We start from the raw sequence: 21,751 nt of genomic DNA, 5'->3' as shown, positions 1-21,751 counted from the left end.
AGAAAATTATCTTGAGGAAATTGCTTTGAATTGAGCAGAGAGCTTGGGCACATAGGAAATGGGTTTATTTTTTAAGATGGTAGAGAAGGATGCTGTTGCTTAAAGAGGGGAGGTGATCCAGGAAGGGAGGCAGGAATGGGAGGGATGGCCTTGCCCGAGCAAGCGGGTCAGCCCTGTTGCTTTTGAGCCTCTGTCAAGGCATGCATCACACAGAAGTGGAAGACAGAGAAAGCTGCTCACCTCGTAGTGGTTGGAAACTGAGGAGGCCTGGGATACAGATTATGCTTCAAAATCCTGGCTCCCATGACCAGGAAAGCTCCGGCTCGGTGGGCTGTACCTTGCCAAGGTTTACCAGCTCCCAGTTGTGCCATGGGCTTGGAATGAGGTCCTAGTCCTTGAGGAAAACTTACCTAGATCATAGAAGAAGGTGAAGGAAGTGACTATTTATAGTATGCAGACAATGGTAGTTGGTCTGACTGTGCAGGTAGAAAATGAAATCTGAGTACTGGGGAGCAACCCTCTACTTCTACAATAGCAGTATAAAAGAAAAGAAGGAAACGATTTAACAATTCAATATCTTACAACAGGAGAATGGAAAATGTTTATAAAAGTTATGAATATTTATAGTAAAGTTACATCAGTGAACCAAGATTGTGTGCTTTCCTATTTCTAAACCTCACATACCTAATGTAGAGTTTTAAAAAGGCAAGATGAAGAATGGGTTAGATTCCTTATCAGACATACAGTTCAGTAATAATTACATTAAAACTGAAATATAGGGCTGGAGAGATGGCTCAGAGGTTAAGAGCACTGGCTGCTCTTCCAGAGGTCCTGAGTTCAATTCCCAGCAACCACATGGAGGTTCATAACCATCTGTACTGGGATCCGATACCTTCTTCTGGTGTGTCTGAAGACAGCTATGGTGTACTCACATACATAAAATAAATAATTTTTAAAGACCCATGCTTTAAAAACAAATTGAAATGTAAAGGATCCTGGGGAACAAGGACAATGGGCAGTATCATCACATCTTTCCTTCTGCAGCTGCAATAAAACACTGTAATCAAAAGCAGCTTAAGGGAGGAGAGAGCTTATTGCATCCTGCGTGCATGGGTCACAGCCCATCACATATATGCATACATACTTAAGGTAGGAACTTGAAGCAGAAACTATAGAGAAAATGCTACTTGCTGGCTCACTCACAAACTCAGACCTAACTAGCTTTCTTATACAGCCCAGAACCACCCACCTAAGGATGATGCCACCCAAAGTGAATTGGGCCCTTCTGCATCAATTAGCAATTAAGACAGGCCCCTATAGGCATACCTTAAATAAGATGGATGGATAGATAGATAGATAGATAGATAGATAGATAGATAGATAGATGATATATAAATGAAATGTCTATATCTGTATTATAATCTATATAAATATATAGATAAATATAATTTTAAAAAGAACCCTTGCAATACAGCCCACTCAGTCTGAAAAAACAAAACCTGGTAATTCTAATAAGAAACCAGGAGAAGAAGCACAGCTAAAGCACTAGCCTTATTTGTAGGCTTATGTAAAAAATAAAAATAGATCTGAAGTAAATATACAGAACATTCACATCTGTTCTGCTTTAGTGAACACACAGTGTCTGCTATAATTATCTGAAATGTTTTTCATTTTCAAATAATACTAAAATGATAGATAATGGAAGAAGGATTATAATTTACCACCCAGCCTTGGAAGAAGACACTGGGGATCTTTAAAGATAATATCGTGGCCATTCCCTCCAGCTGCCCCTTCTCTCCTCAGGCTGGAGCCACAAAAGCTTTCCTCCATTCCACTGTGTTCCCCTCTGCATCCCTCTTCTCCAGAGAGGGGGTGAAGGGCAGGGTAAACTCATCAAGTTTTAAAGCAGAACAGCTTAGCTTTGATCTTCTGCCCTCTCCTCCAAACCTTGCCTGGGACATAGTATTTTCCAACTAAATGGTATTTTTGTGTATAAAATGGTATTTTTGCCTTAACTAGATAATTTCTTCTCAAAAAAACAAATTTGAAAAGGAGTTTTTAAGTATCAGGTAGGAGGGAAAAGAATGAATACACAAGTAAAAAAAATTCTCTGATGGTAGATCTACAAATGTCTAGTGTCTCAGGCTTTGCAAACAAATACTAACACACCTTTCACTCTGGATAGGGTGTGAACTTTGAGTATCTTTGTTTTCTGATGGTGGAGTGAAAACAAAGCAGAGAATCCTTTCCTTACTTAGTTTACCACTTATCCTATCCCCTTAAGACTGTCTTGGAGTTTGGTTGACCTGCCCTATTCCATTCTTTTCAAGCTGCCCACCCTGCCCAGTTAAACCTTTCCGTCCCTAGGTGCTTCTTCTTTACCTCAGAGGACTTTTCAAAAGAACTGGCCATAGCTGTGGGTTTGCTTTTTGTCTCAGTCTGGCATCAGAATGCATGGCCTCTAAGTCAGAAACTAAAGATGAACAGGTGAACCTACTACCTCTTTGTGTGCATTCCCTGAGTAGAGAATTTTGGCTAAACAGTGTATAGATAGGTGCCAAAAAGATTCATCCCTCTGCCTTGCTAAATGTATCCTCCATTCAATAGTCAATGCAAGTCCAAATGCCAGCCAATAAAATCAATCAGAGGGCATGTACCTTGCAAAGTCAACCTCTTCAAGTAGAAGACTCTTTTGCTTTAAAATCTCTTTGGTAAAACATAATTTTTATATTTAAAACTAGGATGTATCCAATATGATAGCTAACATAAGTGCAAATCACAACCTCAGTAACATGAGATCCCACTCCTAGGCAAACAGACATCAAGCCGTCATACCCTAAAGAAAGTTGTTAAACGTGTTTTCAGAGTTTCTCTCTATGTAGAATTTTAGACCATAGCTGCTTCTACATCTGTTGTCTGAGTTTTACATTAAAAAAGTGGATTTCTGGGGATAAAGAGATGGCTCAGACATTAGGAGTACTGGCTGCTCTTCCAGAGGCCTGGATTCAGTACCCAGCATCCACATGGTGGTTCTCAACTGTTGTAACTACAACTTCAAGGGGTGTGATGCCCCCTTCTGGCCACTTTTGGCATCAACATATGACATATACATACAGAAATACATATACATAAATAAAAGTAATAAAAATAAATGAAGAAGAGTTTTACCTACCAGCAACCAGTGTTTACCCTCTTGAATGTTCTCTGTGAACAGTACGTAATGAAGGGTGCAGCCTCACAGTACAGTATGCTAACCTTGTATATGTTTCTTTTTTTATTATTTCTCATCCATCACTGAGGTGTGGGTTATTTAAAAGTCATTGTTTTGAAGGTCCAGGCACCCACAAAACAACTTGCCTTTGTTCCTTCCTTATCCAGTCCCATGCTCCTCCAGTACTGTCAAAACATCTGTACAGATCTGTTCATGTACCATTGTTAAGGGATGGCATGCCAATTCTAGAAACTTCTTTTTGTAGGAATCTATCCCAGTCATGTCAGATCCTACTGGAGTCTGAATTCAGTTCTGGGTACCTGTTTTAAGGGAGAGCTGACAAACTAAACTTGACAGCTCTACTGACAAGTTAAATTTCACATCACCATGATCTGAAGAAGAAATGACCACCTAAAGTGGGTTCAGTTCGCTTGAGAAAAACATACAAAACGGAAGTTAATAATAGTCTTCAAATATTGGAGTTCATAGCAAGTCGGGTCATACACAAAAGAAAAGTGCAAATCCCATTAGTCTGGGGGCACTAAGACTGGAATGGGGAGGGGTCTGAAATCTAGAGAGTGACCCTAGTAAAGGCCCCTAATGATGAGGGATACAGAGCCTGAATGGAACATCTTCTATTACCAGGCAATGCTTTTAGTTGAGGGACTGGGACATCAACCCAGACACAAAACCTTTTACCTATAATTTTTCCTGCCTGCAAGATGTGCCAGGGTAAAGGGCACAAAACTTGTAGGTGCAGCCAACCAGTGACTGGTCCAACTTCAGAATCATGCCATGAGAGGGAGCCCATGCCTGATACTTCCTGGAGGACCAGAAACCAGAAGCTTAATAGCTAGTATAGAACCAAACATTACTGACCAAAAAGAGAGAAAGGGAGAGAGGGAGGGAGGAAGGGAGAAAGAAGAAAGGGAGGAAGGAAGGCAGAGAGAGAGAGAGAGAGAGAGAGAGAGAGAGAGAGAGAGAGAGAGAGAGAGAGTAAATAAAATGATTTCTAATATTATGCTATCCTTGTAGTCTGAAACCTAGCCTAATCATCAGAGAGGCTTGATCCAGTAACTAATAGGAAAAGTTGCAGAAACTGGCAGACATTGGGTGGAACTTGAGCAATCCCACAGAAGAAGAGTCAGGGATACCACAAGAACAGGGCCCACAGGATCAACTAACTTGGGTTCATAGGAACTCATATAGACTGAAGCAGCAATCAAGGAGATCTGACCTAGGTCCTCTGCATATATATTAAGGTTGTGTAGCTTAGTGTTCTTGTGTGATGCCTAACAGTGGGAGAGAGGGCTGTCTGTGACTCGTTTGCCTGCTCTTCAGACCCTTTTCCTCCTTCTGGATTGCGTCATCCAGCCTTGATAGGAGGTTTGTACCTAGTCTTACTGTAACTGTTGGGTCATGTTTGGTTGACACCCCTGGGAGAACTGCTCTTTTCTGAAGGGAAATGGAAGAGAAGTGAACTTACGGGAAAGAGGAGGTAGGGTGGAGGCTCCTGAGGGAGAGGAAGGAGGAGAATCCATCTTTGGGATGTAGTATATGCAAGAATAACTCTTTAAAATCAAGCAGGAGGGATGGATGTTCTTTGTGTTCTTTCAGTTTACCTACTAGGGGATTAACTATTAAGGGACCCCCTTTTCCTTCATATAAGGAAAGCAGACGTTAATCATCACAGACAGTGCTTACTCTTTATCACCCCAACAATGGCACCATAGACTCTATTCCTTGTCTACCTCTAGCTTCCCCCATGTGGTTATCTTCATTCCCTATCACCCCAGAATCTCAAAATGCTCCTCCTTTGCTCTATACTTTACTGAAATCTACTGATCTGTTAGATGCTGTCTGAGTGCAAGTTTCAGGCACCCTGAGTTCCTCAGCAGAGGATGCTCATCTGCCTGTGCCTTGTGCTGTGCTAATGACTGCTCTTTGCTCTCCTTCAGTTAATTTTCCTTTTATTAGTTCAAATTAGAGGACTTCAACCACTGAACGAGCTTAAGATGGGTAGAGGGCAAATGGTATTTTTTCTTTTCTTTTAGTTATGAGCTTGAACACTGGAAAAATACCATGGTTAAATTCTTTTGAACTTATAGATAGTACAGAACTAATCTGTGCCTTAATTTCTTCTTCTAAAAAAAACCTTATATACATTAATCACAATATTTTATTGCATAGTTTCTGTGGAGTTATACACATACATACACACACACACAAACACACACACAAACACACACACACACATACACACACACACACAAACACACACACACACACACACACACACACTGACTAGTAGGTTTGTACCAGTCCGAGAAGTTACAGTGAGTCTAAGATACAAATCATTTCAGAGATAACTCCTTCACAATGCAGGGAACCCCCTTTGCTACAAGTCATCAGAAACAACCAGCAGAGTACCCACTGGTGATATCACAAAGCAGAACAGACCCTAGGCTAGTGTCCTGGCCCAGATCATTTCTCAGATCTCAGCAAAGCCTAGAATTCCATCCATCCACAGATCCACCTCCTTAATTACCCTCAAGCTTTAGCAATTTGAATGTTTGGTCAGAGGGGAGTTGTTTGCAAAATTGACCAATAAACAAAATCCCACAGGGCAGTAGCCTGGAAATCTTCCCTGTGTGGTAAGGGATGTCTTCATTCCATGCCCAACCACAGGAGCGAGCACACTGGCTACCTGAGGCCTGGAGCACAGTCCTACCCTCCTTGGTCTTAGGACTGAAAATTCTTTGTTAGCTACCCAATGAGGGAGCCACTGCCAGTCCCTGCTGGAAACATGTCCCGACCTTAGATGGACTGTTTTTCTTGATGCTAACAATGACTAGCCTTCAGGCCTGAAACGGAGACTGTATATCTGAGATCTTCTGATGCACTACCTAGGGTCAATACCACCTCAAAAAAAAAAAAAACCCACAAACCTAACAATTTTGCTTAAAATACATACATAGTTTCAAGTAACTAGGTTCAAGGACCCACTTGATTTTAAAAATTCCTTGACTAATTATCAATGCTGCAGATTTTAAGGACACAGACAAGGACTTCATAAGTCCATTTTGGAAATTGTACACCCAAAAATTTTTTTGGCTTGATTTTATTTTTCATTTGTTTATTTTCACCTCTTTGCTGGTTAATGAACCTTGTAGGATCCTCATGAAATCTCTCTGCTTCCCTCCACTTGGTAACATACACATCTTCCATTCAGACACAGATGCTCCGCCAATGCTATCACTTGCAGAGAGTCTCAAGTCTCTGTTCTTCCTTGACATGATTCTCCCCTTGTACCATATCCTTTCCTCCAACACAGACACCATCACTGCCATCATATTGGGAAGAGTTTCTAAGGTGAGGATCATAGTTTGAATATGTTTGGCCCAGGGAGGGGCACTATTTGGAGGTGTGGCCTTCTTGGAATAGGTATATTACTATGGGTGTTGGCTTTGAGACCCTATCCTAGCTGTCTGAAAGTCATTATTCTGCTAGCAGCCTTCAGATAAAGATGTAGAACTCTCAGCTCCTTCTGCACCATGCCTGTCTGGATGCTGCCATATTCCTACCTTGATGAAAATGGACTCAACCTCTGAAACCATAAGCCAGCCCAAATTAAATGTTGTCCTTATAAGAGTTCCCTTGGTCATGGTGTCTGCTCACAGCAATAAAACCCTAACTAAGACAGTGGGGATCACAATACATGACTGAGAATGGCTTTTATACATGGCCCCAGGTCTGGACCCCTTCTCAACACAATTCACATCAGTACTTGTTTTAGCAGTCTACATTGCATGCATTCTGGGCTTAAACGAACCAGTTTCCCAACATAAATGTGATTGCTGAATTATGAGACAGACATATTTTTTTAAAGTGGTTTTGCATTTGTGACCCTCGAGAGCTGACGTGCACAGCATAACTAACTGATAAGTTGAGGCAGTTTTAGTTCTGGTTGTATCCCAATTGCCAAGTGGAAGGTTCAAACTTCATGATATACAAAGTCCCCACCCAAACCCATCTGTACAAATTCCATGCTGTCTGCTCCCTAAATCACCTAAATATTCCACAGATTCAAAAACCCAACCACATTTAACCTTTTCCTCCCCTAATCCTTAATAGTTTCCCTACAATCAGTGAACTGACACGTACCACACACTTGCCCTACCCTTGCCCTAGCAAGCCCTGCCTCTGCTCCTCTCTTCATATCTGCACTTGAATCTGCCCACACTAAGGTCTAGATGAAAACAGATGCCCATCTGCCTGTGAAGCCTCTGACCTCCATCCTCTGGGATCAGCTAATTCTCCTCATTAACCTCTCTCTAAAACAATATTTCACTAAGTCATTCATTCTTCACCCAGGATCCTTTGAGCATTCACAAACCTGCCAGGTAGATACCCCAGAAGGGCAGCCACAATAGTACCCAACAAATGTTTGTGGGAAGTTTGTGAGTTCCCTACTTTATGGAGTTAGTGAACATTCTCTGAGAAGCTAGACACTGTGTATCCTTTCTAGGGGCAATTAAATCAAATTATCTAGGTTGCAGCCTTTCTTAGTCTAACAGTGTAGCATACCTAAAATTGTTCCTTGGGGGCCACTGTAAGCACTCACCCAACTGTTATCAATGCTTCAATGTGCCTTTCCAGCTTTCTGTGGCACAAAGGACAAAGTCAAGGGATGTGAAGGGAATAAGGACCTTCTTATCCTCAATGTTTATTTGCAGAGCCCACACATCCACATGGGGTCAAGCTGACAAGTGAAAGAACCATGGAGATGTTGTTTCTTAAAACTCATCAAGAAAGCCTTTGACCAAAAACATATCACCTCCAGGGCCACCTTCATAATGGAATTCTCAAGTAAGTCTGGGGATTAAAAGCATCAAAAATACTATTAGAGAAATTATATGAAACTAGCATTGGCCTTTACTTTCTCACTCCCTGTCGGCCTGTGTTCAGTAACTCTCCTGTTATTTGGTAGCTGCTTACACATCATATCTCCTTATTCTAAGGTTAGGCCCCGTTTGACTTAGCACACAGGTTTGTGCAGCCTGAACAGGCACCATTGCTAGATATCTTTGCTTCCTTCTCTCATTCTTATTGAAGAAAGGAAGCAAGGAAAGGAAGCAGAGCAGAAAGAAAAGAATCGGAGTGGAAAAGTAAGAGAGAAGAAGGCATGAAGGAAGGGATGAATGGAGGAAAGGAGGGAGGGAAAAGATATCATAAAGAAAAGGAAAAATAATCTAATACTATCAAATTTTATATATTAGTTTAGCTAGTAATATATAAATGTACATTATATATTAATGTAATGTTTTATATACATATGATATACATGTATTATCTTTATAAAGTGCTAGATATGAACTAGGGAGCAGGTTCAGCAGGTAAGAGTTGCTGCCCAAGCATAAGAACCTGAGTTTCCAATCACCCACATAAAAAGCTCGAGCTGTTTTTTGAGAATGTGCCTGTGACTTTATCACTGTAGAAGGCAGTCTCAGCTAGATTCCTCCAACTTATGGCCTGCCAGTCTACCCAGGACAGTGAGTCCCAAGGTTAGTACCAGACCCTGTCTGTGGGTGACAAAGCAATGTGTGATAAATCAGGAATATGCAACATTCTGTGCTGGCTTCCTCATGCACATACAAGAGTGCACACATGCATATGCACACACCATACATATGAACATACATTATTCAGGCATACTTGCACACATGCACACACATAAGTATATACATACCACATATATTCACATACATTACAAAGGCATACTTACACCCTCCATAACCCTCCACAGATGTACAAAGCACCAGGTTTCTTCATCCAAATGAAATTTCTAGAATCCTGCCGTTCATCATAGCTCTATCTACTGTTTATCTTGTGGCCTCATCTTGAACACAATGATTGTATAAGTTAGCTTTCTATTATTGAAAGGAAAATCTGAAACAATCAGCCTACAAGGAAGAAAGGTTTGTTTTGACTGAAAATTCTAAAATTCCAATTTTACACCATTTATCAATTAGCTGTTTGAGGCTTTGGGCAAGACAGCACACAACAGTTCTGGTGGAACACAGCCATTCACCTCAGGGAAGTAAATCTAAAGCAGAGACTGCATTCCTCGATTTACATTAATGCCACTCCCTCGTTGGTTTAAGGAGGTCACAATCGCATACTAGGTCCAACCCCTTAAAGACCACACCACCTTCCAAGCACACCAAGCTGGAGACTAAGCCTTTAATACATGGTCCCCCAGGGACACCCAAGATACAAACATTATCAGTGACACTTTGTTAATTTGTAATCCAAAAAAGTATTAGGTTTGTTGTACTAGGTGTCAAATTCATGGCCTCACTAAGAGCTAGGCATTACAATGCTCAACCTTTGAGCCACATCTCTAGTACCTAACTTGAGCATTCTTGCCATCAATTCTGACTCTCATCCACTCTGTCCATCCTAACCTAAGTCCTGACTCTCCTATGAAAGCTTTCCAGACTGTCCCAGCCCAGTGCTCCCTCTCCTCTGAACCGTTCTCACAGTTAGTGTACAGGCTGCTCACTTGACCTGTGTCCCTTGCAGAACTAGTTTGTTTTTCAAACGTGCATCCTTTCTTTTAAAGATATTATGAAGCTCTTGGTGGGGGGGGGGCACATTCTACCACAGCTTTTTGTGTCTTTTGTTTCAAAAGTCAGTGCTGATTCTGAGAAAACTCCAAGGAAGCTGCATACTTACAGATACCTTTCTGTGTACCTGTGAGAATTTTATAACGAATTCACCAACAACACAGAACAATGCACACAATTGATTCTAAGCCAGGAGAGAGGTGGTTACTCAGTGCAAAAAGAATGAAGTCACCAGATCCAGAGTTGGGAACATCCCATGGAAGGGATGCCAGATGCACAGTGGCCAGAAACATTCTTGAATACAAGTTGTTGCTAATTCAGAAACATAGAGACTTAGTAAAAGCATTTATCGCACCGATACTGGGAACTATCTTGGAAACATATGAATATGACTCTAAACTCTGCATAAGGTGGGTATCACTCCCAGTCCACCAGAGCCTTAGGATGATGCATGTTCAAGAGTGCCCTGTGCTTTCACTCCAAGATCCTCTCTGGATTCAGCCAGGCATGCACTGGAACATGTATAAATCATTTGTGATTACTAGAGATTCTGAGCCATTTTTACAAATTTCTGAAGGAGTTAGCCTAGAAACTGTGATATAATGACACAGAGAACAAACAGTAACGACCCGATTGCTGTTCAGAATGTTTCTGACTCAAAGACATGGTCGGCCTCCAAGAATATTTGCAGCTGCCAAGCATGGAAAATCCTAGACTCTCATTTCACCTTCTCTCTGATCCAGACTGGCTGAAAGACCCTGGGAAGGCCACTCACCACCCACCCCTGAGCCACATATTCCTCTATAAACAAGTGAGAATAGGGACCCAGACCATCTCAGAGTTAAGTCGTTGTCTGGCTCCAGGAGGCCATAGTGAAGGGGGCTGGAATGTAATCAGCCTGCCCTGCCTTGGATCCCACCCATGCTAAATTAAAGGGGACACAGGAAGAAATCATCATGAAGTTGGAAGTCTGGGAAGGGGGTTTCCATTCACTGAGAGGACCTGCCTGACTCTGCTCCTTTAGACAGCTTCCTCCAGCAAGTTTAACAGAGAGTGTTTGCTGATGGTAGCCACGGATATAGTCTTCCTTCTAAGTACAATACGTAGGCCCCAAAGAGCTATCAACAGCTATAGTATCCTTTCCACATATTTCTGTTTGCCTTGGTAGCAACACTATGGAGGGGTATGGCTTGAGTGGCCCTTGAGCTGGTTCCTGAGCTCTTCCAAACACCCAGAGCCACAGATCTACAGGGAAACTTTTAAAAAAAGGGAGGCACATGGCCCAACAAGAGCACTGAGAATTGCCCCACATAATTTTCCTGTATTTGAAAAACAGCCATGCCAAAAAAAAAAAAAAAAAAAAGAAACTTCAGCTCATGAGTTGGCAGAGAATTGTGGGGAAAGTTTTGGATGGAAGGAAAGCCAGTGAATATTGGTCTTTTGGCTCTGCCTTTTTATAAAAGGCAAACATGGCTCTTCCTTTAGTAAAGTATGGCTGGGCAGTGCTTAGAGAACTTCCCAGGCCGCTGCTGCTCTAGTTGACTTACCTAAACCAGGTTTGGACGATCTGAGGTTTTCTGGGTTCTACAGTGGATCTGGGAGACGTAAGACAGACACACACAATTCCAAGGCTCCTATTTCTTGTCAGCAGTGTGACACTCACACAAACCAGCTAATAGACGCTTGTGATCCAGAATTAATTTGGAAAAAAAAGAATGACCTGCCAGAATTCTTTAACCTAAAAAACACGATGGCAATTTAGGTTGGCTTTGCATTTTCAGCAAAGTTTCCTATCACCTCTTGCCTTGGGGTTTGCAGGCTTGAGGGAGTCTCATTTTAATGAAGACATTTTCAGAAGTCTGGGGAGATTTTGAAGGACCAGTGGACACACTGATCCTGGAGGAAGAAGAGGGTCCTGCAGATACCAAGTAGGGGTCAAATGAATCACTTCCTGTAACAGCAGGTTTCTGTCTAAAAATAGACAATTACTCCTGAGTTATACTTTTCTGTGGAAAAAAAAAAAAGGAGGAAAAACTAAAAAGAACAGGCTAGAGTATTTTTAATATATTTTTGCTAATGGAGAAAAGGTTTAACTGCCAGAGAGTATGCTGAGCTCTAACCATTTGCCTCTCCTTCTCTGAGAAGTCGGCCAGAACTTTTACTTTGAGGATTGATAAATGTCGCTCTTGGTGTTTTTTTATTTTTCTTATTTTTTATAGTCATATAAAAGGAACAAGGATGGATACATCTAAATCTGCTTAAGGAGATGAAGCTTTGGCCATACACAGCTTCAACTTTATGCTTTGCTGATGAACAATGCATGACCTTGTATTTGGTAACTGTGAAATTGGTTAACTTTTAAATTGTATTACAACAACTTACTAATTCAGTAGCTAACATTTTAAGAAGAATACCAAATTTATTTTTGTATTTTGAAATAACAGATTTAAAGCCAACGGTTACATTAATTCCAAATTTAGTTCCTTACAAAATAGTTTAGCTCTAATAACAAATTAGGGCATAAAATTTGGATAATGGTGTGGTTGCTTATCCTCCCAAATTTAAATATAAGGTACTGTGACTTATATTATTTAACAACAGCCAAGGCAGTCTTCTGGTCTCTACACCCACATGCCCCCTTAACAACACGCACACATGAACACACACACACACACACACACACACACACGCGCACACACACGTGAGCGCACACACAAAGTATAGTTTCTGCAGATGTGAAGATTAGCTGACTTATTTTGTTTTTACTTTTTTAGATTATAATGTAATTACACTTCTTCCTCCCCTCTTTTGCCCAGCCTTCCCATAAATTTTTTTCTGCTCTCCTTCAAATTCATCTCCTTTCTCACTGACTGTTACTGCATGCCATGCGTGTATGTATACATGTATATATTCTTAAATATAATTTGCTCAATCTATTTAATATCATTGAGCAATTGATGTGCTCTTCCTGAGGGTAGACTGTCTCCCTCACTCCCAGCGTGCCTTGGCTGTAGTTCTTTGTGTAGGATTGAGGCCTCAGAGACTTCTCTGTTTGCTTTGGCATGTTTACTGACGTCATCCATGTCGTGCTCATAGCTGAGCAGTCAGGTTAATGAGACCTTATGGGTGTAGCTTCAGACATTACTAGAAAACAAAATCTCACAGCAAACTCCTGAATATTCTTGTTCTCACAACCTTTTATCCCCCTTCTGATGTGTTTCCTGAATTTCAGAGGAAGTAGCTGCTTTGTACATGTATCTATTGGGACCAGGTTCCGCGTCTGCATTCTGATTGGTTGTGGTTTTCTGTAAAGGTCCCCATTTGTTGCAAAGAAAAGTTTTCTTGATCAGAGGTGAAGACTATACTTATCTGTAAGTATACTCTATACAGTCAAAGGACAGATGCTCAGACTGTAGTTAGGGGTTATACTGGAAAGGTAATTGTGTGGGTTTACCTCCAAGAGCCATGGTTTTGCTGGCCCTTAGTAGTTTCCAGGAGCAGGAATTGTTTGCCTCTTGGTGGAGCAGGTCTTAAGTCTAATTAGAGGTGTTGGTTACCACTTGGGTGCACATGCCACTACTGCACTCTTGGAATGAAGTGCTATGCTTGTCTCTGATGCAATTCATAGGCATCATGTCTGGGTAGGACTTTTGGTTTCCTCTCTCTTGAAAGTTCACATGTGACTTCTGGTACTATGAAAGCAGTACTCAGGGAAGAGACATTCAAGTCAGTGCTGAATTCTTCTTATTTGTGTTGAAATAGCATTTTCAGGGATATAAATATGGCTGAGTGGTCAAGAGCACTTGCTTGCTGCTTTTTTATTTCTAGCACCTATGTAGTCGTTACAGGGAATCAAATCCCCTCTTCTGACCTCTGCAGGCACCAGACACATATGTGGTGAGCATACATACATATAGGAAAAAAATTCATATACATTAAATAACATAAGTATTTTTAAATTTCAAAGCAGCAAATTCTTCTTTATATAACTGTGCTGATTTAGGTAGGTATACCTACATTTTAGCTACACATTAAGTATAATCTAGAAAAATGTTTCATTTTACTTAATAAAACAGCATTTTTTTTATTTAATAGAGAATCTCATCCTATTGATAAATTGACCCCTAAGATCATGTCATTTTCACATGTAAAATACTGTCAGGTAAGGTCAAAATGCTGTCAAAAGCTGATCTCAATTCCTCACCAAGTTCAAAGCCTGAGGTTTCATGTGAGCCTTGAATAAGTTGTGCATAGTGCTGGTCAGAAAGACTGTCATCATACCTGGGACTTTGGCTTTGGATTTTATTTGTTTGTTTGTTTGTTTGTGTTTGGTGTTGATAAATTACCTTCACTATTTGTTGACAGTTCTGTTGTGTTTTTACCATTATGCAAATTTCTTTCCAATTTTGAAGACACTTTCAAGTTCATTGTCTAACTTATCCTTGAAATGTTCTATAGCACTAACATCTGGTTCTTAGAATATGAAGATCTGTTTTACTTTTGTGGATTGCTTTGTTTTGAAAAGAATCTTTTCTCAGACTGCTGTAGAATGTGATATCCTCATTCAGAAGCACAGCGTTTCACAGACAGTTTTTATGGTCTCATGAGTGTAAGCAGAGTTCTTCTGAGGAGCTAAAGCTTTGCTGCTCCCTCTTGCTGCAAAATGTTATCAATGTGTTGCGTCTGTGATTCTCTTTCTTAGTTATTGAACAATGTAGGGAACATGCCCTGAAATACTAGTAGCAACTCCATGTTCAAGATCCATGTCGCCTCAGGATGAAACAGATGATGTCCAATATTGTCAGTTTAAGAAGATTATGCTCACCAAGAAGTGAAGAATGACTGCCTTCTCCATGCTGATCCACAGGGATCAGCCCAAGGGTTTGAAGCAAAGCCAAGTTCATGCACCACAGCATATCCTTCTTTAACTGATTAAAGTTTTTCATTTGCAATTTCATACACAACCATAATGCGTTCTTTTTACCCTCATTTTTTTACATTCTCTCAACTTCTGATCATCCTATCACCCCTCCTCCTCCTCCTCCTCCTCATCATCATCATCCATAAAACTTCTTTTTGCACATGCTTGCCTCTTTTTGCTTCTTTTTGACTGACACACTGGTTTTAGCCAAGATCATTTGTTCAGTCGTGGGACTTTAAGTGTCCACTGGAAGGTTTACCTTTTATCACACAGCTGACTATAGTGACTATATCTGCTCTGGAATCCATTTGTAGTCAATAGCTCAAAACAGACAGGTAAGTGTATACGAGTCCCTCCCCAGTCTCCGCTGGGCTGTTGACAGTCCCAGTGTTGTGCAGGTCCAGTGCAGACAGTCGTGGCTGCTGTGAGATTATGCTTGCAAAGGCTGTGACATTCCAGAACCCTTCTCCCTATTGGTGACTCTTACATTCCTGCTTCAGTCTCTTCTGTAATGTGCCCTGGGTCTTACAGGGGATTGTGAAAGTTGTGTTTAAGGCTGATAGGACATATTCTCACTCATGTTAATAATCTCTTTGAGCAGCCACGAATCTACAGTATCACCATTCTCTGCAAATAAAACCATCTTTGACTATGGTTGGTGGTCACGTTTGTCTATGAGTAAAAATATAAATATTTAGAATGCAGTTTGACCCCACGACAATTCATCTAAACAACAGTACAGTAGTGGGTCCAATACTACTCAGCTGTAAGTTTTCAAACAGGTTCATCATAGTGGGTATATATTCCCTCCTATGGGATATATCAAGGCTCAAATGCATTCTGAGAGTGACTGTTTAGTGACTGACAGCTATGCAACTATTGAACCAGTGAACGCATTTCTCCCCAATGTCCTGCATAGTACCTCATAGCACTTTTTAAATATTCTCATCTTTTAAGCCAGGCAAATAAAATATATTTAATAAATGTGTCTACAAGCCTGAAAGTCATAAGAGAGAAACAGAAGCACCCATAAATCAAGTACCCATGATCTATGCCCCTCATTGGCCCCTATGCCTCACTATAGATATGAAGTACCCCAGAGTCTGCAAGGCTTGAACTTCTAACCACTTCAGCTGTATAAGACCCTTATAACATGCCTGAGACTTTAATAAAATGACTTATGAAGTTGAATATTCCTGTAAACTAGTAGAGCTCAGGTATTCTATCCACTCTCTCTATATATATGTATTAGACCCTGATGGAAAGACAGGTTTGACATCAATGCACTTTGCTATTAGTAGAATATGTTTGTGTCAAATAGACTTTTCCCTGTTTCGGGTTAACGGGAGAAAAGGCATATGAACTTTATCTAGGTTTTGTAATAGCTTCATGTTGCCATAAATCTGACACAAGTTATAGGGATAAAAGTTTATTTTGGTTAATGCTGCAATGTCAGGGAGGGGGTCCCACTGTGGGCTTCTAATGATAGTGGCCCATCAGGGCAAGGGCAGGAAGGCATGTCTGAACAAGTTGCTTACCATGACAACCAGGAGGCAGAGAAACAAAGACTTAGGGAAAAGCAGTGTGTTCTACAATATTAGACTCCTGTGAGTTATGTAAACCGTTACACATACAGTGAGGATATACAGAAGGATCTGTAATCATGAGTTTGGACAAGTCTAATAAATGGAAATCTGGATATAAACCTAGCCACAGTCCAGTAGATCTCAATTAGACCAAGGGCGGGGATAACTTATGGGTTGGGGAATTGGTTCAATGGCTAACGTGCTTTCTGATAAAGCAAGGATGGGCATTCAGATCTCTAGCCAGAGATAACAGTGTGCATTTGTGACCCTAGTGCTGGGAAGGTAGATACAGTTGGACCTCTAGGGCTCGCTAGACAGGCAACTTACATGGAATGGTGAACTCCAGGTTCAGTGAAAGGCACTGTCTCAAAATATAAAAGAAAGACTGTAGTATAATACCTAATGTTGACCTCCAGCCTCCCATGCACAGTCATGATTAAACATACGCATACATGTGTGCATGCACACACACACACACACACACACACACACACACACACACACACGCATACATGCACACTTGTAGAAAGAAAGAATCTTGAGCTGGAGAGATGGCTCAGGGGTTAAAAGCACTGGCTGTTCTTCCAGAGGTCCTGAGTTCAATTTCCAGCAACCACATGGTGTCTCACACCCATCTGTAAATGGGATCTGATGCCATCTTCTGGTGTGTCTGAAGACAATGTTAGTGTACTCACATGCATTAAATAAATAAATAAATAACTCTTAAAAGAAAGAATCTTGAACACCCTCTGTGTAGATAGGATCACATCTAATCTAAAATTTAGTACCACTCTGAGCACAAGGCACATTCCATCTTATCAGTCTATGACCCTTGAAGGCACTGGACAAAAGCTCACTACCCTGAAACACAGATCTCTTTTCTAAGCTTAGAAGCTTGTGCACTGTAAGAGGTGAGTGCTCCCTTACAAGCTGAGGTTGACAATTTCTTCAAGCTCTTAGATTTAAAGGAGGCTGTGGTCATGTCCACCGGGTCTGATTTCAGAATATTAACCATGTCTGTTTATTTGAAAGAAAATGGGCTCCATATGTCATAGGATCGTTTGTACTTACATCTCCACATGGGACACATAAATAAATATCATATTATAAACACGTATAAATAGGATGAGTTGTGGAAGGGGCTGTTTTTTGTGTATTCTCATCTTAATCTTTGCAGACATGGGCTGGCTTCCAGGCTGAGCTTCTGTGTCTACATGCGGTTGCAGCTCTAGGAAGGTGCTCTCCCATTCTACCTGACACATTTGAGCAACTTTGGCCAGGTAGCAGTCACCAAAAGTAAATTTAGCAGGAAGCAACTCAATTCCTACTCCTGTGTTCTATGATCCCCATGAAGGCCACATGTCATGGATTGTATGTCCTAATCTAAGGACAAAAACCACACCAGTGTCCTAAAAATAACAAGGCAGTGTTCTCATCCTAGCTTTCTGCTAGACAATTATCTGGCTCTTACAAATCAGTATACTCAGTCATATAGGAACAAGGCAGACATGGCCACCCTGACCCTTTAAATGAATGCATTAAGAAAATAAGCATGGACTCAAAGGATGGCTCACAGCTTAAGAGCACTGGTTGCTCCAAGAGAGGACAGGGGTTCAGTTCCCAGTACCCACATGGTGGTTCAAAACCATCTCTAAATCTAGTTCCAGCTGGACCTATGCTCACTTATGACTTGTGCTAGCCGCATGTGGTTCACAGATACATGTGAGACAAAAATCACCCACACACATAAAATAAAATATGAATAAAATATTTTTTAAAGGAAAGAAAGGAGGGAATTTAGAGGAGCCAGTGATCAGGATGTAAATTGGAGGGAGGGGGGAGGGAGGGAAGGAGGGAGAGAAAGGGAGAGAAGAAATACTTTACAATAGTCAAAATTCAAATAAAAGTCAAGTTCCTAGAATTGTTTCTAGCAGCAATAAGAAGGGAAGTGAAGAGTTAGAAAAAGAAAGGTCACAGATTTTAGATGGGATTCTGAGAGTGGCTAACTCTTTCAGGAGGTTCTGACATGCAAGCAACAGCACTGTAGTACAAACAGTTACAGCGTAAGTGCCTAGGAGATCTGTTGCTCACATACTGCCACCATGGCTCTGCCATGGATCCATCTTATTGTCCCCCTCAGAAGAGCAGGAGTGACCTTTTATGGGGTCTCATTAATGTCCCATCTATACCCTTCAGTTACTCCAGTTTCTCATGATTAGAATTCAGAAAAGTGGAGCCGAGGGTTACCGTGAAGACATGGCCAAGTCCAAGAACCACACCACCCACAACCAGTCCCGCAAATGACACAGGAATGGCATCAAGAAACCCTGGTCACAAAGATACTTATCTCTTAAGAGGGTTGATCCCAAGTTCCTGAGGAACATGCGTTTTGCCAAGAAGCACAACAAGAAAGGCCTGAAGAAGATGCAGGCCAACAATGCAAAGGCAGTGAGCGCACGCGCAGAGGCCATCAAGGCCCTTGTGAAGCCTGAGGTCATCAAGCACAGGATGCCAAAGGGCCCCAGCCGCAAACTCAGCCATTTGGCTTTCATCGCTCACCCCAAGCTTGGGAAGAGGATTCGAAGCTACATGGCCAAAGGTCGTAGGCTCTGCCTACCAAAGCCCAAGGTTCAAACCAAGGCAGAGGCCAAAGCTCCAGCTGAGGCCCAGGCTTCGGCTCCAGCTCAGGCTCCCAAAGGTGCCCAGGCCCCTGTGAAGGCTCCGTAGAAAAGGTCCCTGCCAAAGTGAAGACAGACGGACTGCGGTGACACACCCACCTACACACTAGTGCAGATGACCAGTGCCCTGTGCTGTTTTTACAAATAAACTTGAAACAAGAAAAAAAAAAAAAAAAAGAATTCAGAAAAGTGTTTAACTCTTGAGACATTTTCTACCAAGGAATAGGAGAGGACTTCGTTACAGATGAAAACCACACTTCACATCATTTTCAGATGCCCAAACTCAACACATTAAAGCTGAACTTTAATCCTCTTCCAAATCCTCACCTTCTCTTGGTGTCTCTAGTCCAGAATATGTTAGTTCCACCCATCCTGCTGTGTCAGTTGGGTATAGCTACTGCATAATTGTGCAATACATTGTTTCCCCTAAGCTACATAATGAATAACAGTGAGTAAATGAGGTCTTAAGGAAAATGGCTATATTCCCCTTGTTTGCCAAATACTCTTTAAAAATGATCTAGGAAGACTGTTCAGACAAAACGTGTCTATTTCCTTGGAAGCCTGTGCTTTTAACTAGCAGGATGGGGAGAACTGGCCCACATCTCCTGGACTTCAAAACACAGGCTACTTAACATTTTCCCATCCTAGTTTCAGGGGTCTTGCTGGGGATAACACATGAGAACACAGAAGGCACATTCTCTACCAGCTCTGTAAGATATCTGTAGTGTTGGCAAAGAATGGTCCTTGGTTAGTGTCTGAATGTGCTCAAGCTACTGTGGCTATGACAAAATATCATAAATCTTGTACCAAAATTCCCCAGCAGAAATGAATTTCCCATAGTTCTGGAGGCTGGGAGGTCCAAGAACAAAGACCCAGCAAGAAGTGATATCTAGGGTAGAACTATTCCCACGTTCAAAATTCTCAGAGTTTCTTCATGAGGTAGAAAAGACAAAGTAGTTCCATGGATCTTCTTTTAGAAGGTCTCTAAACCCATTCATGAAGGCTCCACTTTCATAACACAATTGCTTCCCAACAGCCTCATAACAGCACAACAGTCAGTGGGTTTCACTGTGAATTTTGGTGGGGCAGACACAGACATTCAGACCATAGCAACCACATTGGATTCCACGGCCAAACACAATGTATTGTATTCTTGAAACGAGAATGTATTTAAGAAGGGAGTGGCCATGGGATCTTGAGAAGGGGTTCAACCAGGAATAGGCTAGAAGGAAAGTGCAAGCCAAAAGTCCAAGGGCCCAATTTTAGCCATAGTATCCTGTATTCTCCTGCTGAAGCCCTAGTCTTCCTTCTACTGGCTCCATTCCAGGCTCTTCCTGAATCCCTTCAATAGCCACCCATGCCAGCTCTGACCATCTACATTTTCTCCCTCCAGTATGTTCACTGCCATGTAGCCAGATGATGTTTCAGCAAGTCAAATGCACCTCAGCCAAATTGCCTTCAAAAGCCTAATTGCCCTTAAATCCCAGCTAAATTCTTTACTATAGTATAGGAAAATGCTCAATGGTCTGGAAGCTAGTTACCTCTCCACCTGTGTCCTCTATAGTTCCTTGTCGCCATTTTCCAAAGACTTTGGAATGCTATGTGTTCTTGCCTCCGTGGCATGTAGATACTCTTCTATAGTGTCCCAAGTGAGTCAGACTACTTGTACTTGGCCTTCAGCTCATGGTCCCCACAGGAGTGAATCCTTTCCCATGACAGATCATTTTTACTTGCAGCCTACCACCCTTTCAGAGTTTTACATTCACACTGAGTTGTCGGCAGCTCATGGCTGGGGGCAAGCTCTTGAGCCACAGTGCTCTACATCGCTTGTGCCAGTTCATTTTCTAGCAAGAAGCCTTAGCAAGGACCAATGACCCTCCACTAGCTCTACCTCTACCCAGATCTATAAAACCTACCCCATAAAACAGAGAAGGGGACTATCAAAAAATTGTGCATCTCTTCAACCCATCACACAGAGAGCTCCTTCTGACTTTCCCAGCATCCATTAGATTGGACAAGTCACAGAAGACACTTAAAAAACATATACTTAAATATATGTGCGAGAAATCCCTAGCTGAGCTATAAATATCCTTAAAATAGCATGTCATTGACACATATATGGCAGAGAAGCTCAGGGTATAGTACAGATATACTTCCTGGATGTTTTAGCAGTTTCCTTTGGTGTTGGCTAAAAGAATATTTGAAAAAATTGATAAAATTTTACTTTGCACTCTAAAGAATCACACTGATATAATTTGACTTATCAGAGAAAACTATGATTCTGATAATGAGGGTAAAAAAATTGTTTCCCTTAGTCTGGTACCTTCCTACTTTCTACAGATTGATCTAGATAGAGGCAAAGGTAGAACGCTTATGAAATATGAACATTATTCAGAGCTAAATGCTATAGGAGGAACAGAGGGGGTACATGTCAGAAACACAGTTCATGTAAGTAACAGGCAGCAGATTCTTACCATTTTCATAGCTAAGACAAAAATGCAGATAAAAGTAATGAGAGGCATAGTAGTTGGGTTTTGGCTCACAGTTTCAGGGGGTGCATTCTGTTGCAGCAGGATGACAGGACAGGGCAATCCTGGGACAGCCACCTCTGCTTCTCCTGATGGCCAGACCAGAAAGCAAAGAACTCAAAGGGAAACCAGAGGTTCCCCTTCAAAGCCTCACCCCAAAGAAAACCCACTCCCCCACTACCTCCCAAAATATCACCA

The 21,751-nt window shown here is 41.5% G+C and overlaps 1 pseudogene across 1 annotated transcript; it reads left to right on the top strand.

Annotated features, from left to right (window-relative positions):
* The first annotated feature begins 18,603 nt into the window (after window positions 1-18,603).
* On the top strand, window positions 18,604-19,074 carry LOC308421780 (large ribosomal subunit protein eL29-like; annotated as a pseudogene). Its single transcript has one exon. The product of its transcript is annotated as a large ribosomal subunit protein eL29-like (transcript).
* Window positions 19,075-21,751: the final 2,677 nt, after the last annotated feature.

Source organism: Micromys minutus (assembly GCF_963924665.1).
Source record: "Micromys minutus genome assembly, chromosome: 1".
Lineage (NCBI taxonomy): Eukaryota > Metazoa > Chordata > Mammalia > Rodentia > Muridae > Micromys > Micromys minutus.
The sequence above is the reverse complement of the archived record's forward strand: the minus strand, read 5'-3'. Positions and strand labels throughout refer to the sequence as shown.